This window comes from Arachis hypogaea, chromosome 1 (genome assembly GCF_003086295.3).
Source record: "Arachis hypogaea cultivar Tifrunner chromosome 1, arahy.Tifrunner.gnm2.J5K5, whole genome shotgun sequence".
NCBI classification, from domain to species: domain Eukaryota; kingdom Viridiplantae; phylum Streptophyta; class Magnoliopsida; order Fabales; family Fabaceae; genus Arachis; species Arachis hypogaea.
Genome location: NC_092036.1, coordinates 59,784,650 through 59,787,996, shown reverse-complemented (window position 1 = coordinate 59,787,996; position 3,347 = coordinate 59,784,650). Strand labels below are relative to the sequence as shown.

General features: G+C 41.8%; 1 non-coding gene across 1 annotated transcript; it reads right to left on the bottom strand.

Annotated features, from left to right (window-relative positions):
- Positions 1-918: 918 nt before the first annotated feature.
- Positions 919-1,025, bottom strand: LOC112714922 (small nucleolar RNA R71). Its single transcript, XR_003159401.1, has one exon. It is a non-coding gene; the product is annotated as a small nucleolar RNA R71 (small nucleolar RNA).
- Positions 1,026-3,347: the final 2,322 nt, after the last annotated feature.

Below are 3,347 nucleotides of genomic sequence, written 5' to 3'. Positions count from 1 at the left end.
AAATTTGTTGAGAGACAAGTTTTCATGCATCAAGTTTATGGCGCCGTTACCGGGGATTGATTTTGAATCAACAATGATTAAGTTGGAAGATCACTAGATTGAGCATTTTTCTTTTTTTATTTGTTATTTGATTTGGTCGATTACCTTCAGTTTGTTTAGTTTCTTCCTCATCCCCTTCACCCTATTTGTTTTTCTTTCTTTTTCTTTGTTAATTACAATTCTGCTCACTAACCCACTAACTGTCTGATAATTTGCATCACTCACACTAACAATTACTCTAACAAGAATAATCTCTTCATTTTATCTCTTGCTGTGAGTTTTTTTAGTTGTCTGACAGGGAAAAGAGAGGGAGCTTCAACTTCCTTCGATTCAAAACCTGAAAGGACCCTTTGGAGACTAAGGAGGGAAGCAAGAGGGAAAGGAATTGTTGGTGCTGAGGAAGAGGAAGAGTACTTTGAACCCAACATGAAAGAGAATTTGGAAAACAATCATGAAGAAGAAGCTCACAACCATGCTAGAAAAGGCCCTGCAAACCGTGCTGGGCAAGAAAGGAGAGTTCTAGGCTCCTACATTAATCCTAATCTAGAAAATTGTGGAAGTAGCATCCAGAAGTCCACCATACATGCCAATAACTTTGAACTAAAACCCCAGCTCATCACCCTTGTTCAGAACAATTGTTCATTTGGAGGAAGTGCTCAAGAAGACCCCAATTAATACCTAACCACCTTCCTGAGAATTTGTGACACTGTGAAGTCTAATGGAGTCCACTCGAATGTCTATAGGCTGCTCTTGTTCCCTTTTTCACTCAGGGACAAGGCATCCAAATGGCTTGAATCCTTCCCAAAGGAGAGCTTAACAAATTGGGAAGATCTAGTGAACAAATTTTTGGCAAGATTCTACCCTCCTCAAAGAATTAACAGGCTGAGAGCTGAGGTGCAGACTTTCAGGCAGCAAGATGGTGAGACTCTCTATGAAGCATGGGAGAGATTCAAGGACTTAACAAGAACATGCCCACCAGATATGTTCAATGAATGGGTTCAACTTCACATTTTCTATGAAGGGCTATCCTATGAGTCAAAGAAGGCTGTAGATCATTCATCAGGAGGCTCTCTAAACAAGAAGAAAACCATTGAAGAAGCCATAGATGTCATTGAAACAGTTGCTGAGAACGACTACTTCTATGCCTCCGAAAGAAGTAACACTAGAATAGTAATGGAGCTGAACCACATGGATGCATTGCTAGCTCAAAATAAGATGATCACCAAGCAGCTAGCAGATCTTACTAAGAAGGTGGAGGAAAACCAAGTTACAGCAGCCATCACTTCATCACCAGCTCAAGAAGGAGTGAATATAGGAGAAGAAGGTGACTGGGAGCAAGCCAACTATGTTGGAAACTCACCTAGACAAATCTATGATCCATACTCCAAAACTTACAACTCTGGATGGAGAAATCACCCCAACTTTAGGTGGGGAAATCAACAAGACCAAGGTCAAGATCAGAGACGCTGCAACCTCAATTCCAACAACAATGCAACTCACCAATACACCTCACAAAGATCCTATCAACACCCACCTAACCAACCTTCTCAACCACCTAATCTCAACCCACTATCTCTAACAGATGATAGACTTTCAAAGATCGAGGCTCTACTTGAAGATCTATGCAAGGAAATTCAAGATAGTAAAGCTTTCCCTGAAGAAGTGCAATCCAACATGCAGAATCAAGATGCTGCCATCGAGAAACTGGAAACACAGATTGAATTCTTATTCAAGCAAGCCCCTGGACACAACAATTGCAGCAATATTAACTCAGTGCCAAGGGAGGAATGTCAAGCCATCACCCTCAGAAGTGGGAAGGAATTGAAGGAGACCCACAAGAAACCACTAGAGAAGGAATTGGATGAAGAAAACAAGGGACATGAGGAAGCTCGAACCTCCACCCCTAAGTCACATCAAGAAGGAGAAGCACTCAAACCATGCATCTCAAAAGCTCCATACCCCCAGCAGCTACAATTAAAGAAGAGGGGAGAGGATAACCAATTCTCAAAATTCTTGGAAATCTTTAAGAAACTACAAATAAACATACCCTTTGCTGAAGCTATAGAGCAAATGCCACTCTACGCCAAGTTCTTGAAGGAATTGATGACCAAGAAGAGAAGCTAAAAGAACAATGAGACCGTGGTACTCACCAAAGAATGTAGTGCCATCATCCAACACAAATTGCCCCAGAAATTGAAGGATCCTGGGAGTTTCCAAATCCCTTGTATCATCGGGGAAATCACAGTAGAAAAGGCTCTATATGACCTAGGAGCCAGCATAAATCTAATGTCTTTAGCAATGATGAAAAAAATGAAGATTGAGGAGGCCAACCAACAAGAATGGCCCTGCAACTAGCAGATAGATCATTCAAGTTTCCCCATGGGATAGTAGAAGACTTGTTGGTGAAGGTGGGAGACTTCATCTTTCCAGTAGATTTCATAGTATTAGACATGAAGGAAGGAGCTAAGACTTCCATCATTCTGGAAAGGCCATTCTTGGCCACTGCCAGAGCCATTATTGATGTCCAAAAGGGTGAACTTGTCCTTAGATTACACGAGGAGAAAATGACATTCAATGTATTTAAGGCCATGAGTTACCCACACAACTCATTGGGAGAATGCATGAGGTTGGACTCAGTGGAGGCTTTGGTGCAAGAAACTCTTGAAGAAGAACTTGAGACATCAACAGAAGAAGAATTAGCAGCAAGCGAAGAGGTTGCAACCGCTGAAATGCATGTTCAAGGCAGGCTAGAAGAAAAAGAGGAAAGACAAGAAGTGCCCAAACTTGAGCTTAAAGAACTGCCACCCACTCTCAAGTATGCATACTTGGGAGAAAATAAAAGTTATCCAGTGATCATAAATTCAGCCCTCAGCCAAGAACAAGAGGAAAAGTTGCTTTAAGTCTTGCAAAAACACAAGGATGCCATTGGATGGACACTTACTAACTTGAAAGGAATCAGTTCAGCCATATGCATGCATAAGATACTCTTGGAAGAGGGTGCCAAACCTTCCATTCAGCCCCAAAGAAGGTTAAATCCAGCAATGAAGGAAGTAGTGCAGAAAGAGGTTATGAAGTTGTGGCAGGGAGGAGTAATCTATCCAATTTCAGATAGCCCATGGGTCAGTCCAGTTCAAGTGGTTCCCAAGAAAGGAGGAATCACTGTGGTGCCCAACGAAAGGAATGAGCTAATTCCTACAAGAACCATCACAGGTTGGAGAATGTGTATTGACTACAGGAAGCTCAATGAAGCCACAAGAAAAGATCATTTCCCACTTCCTTTCATGGATCAGATGCTGGAAAGGCTTGTA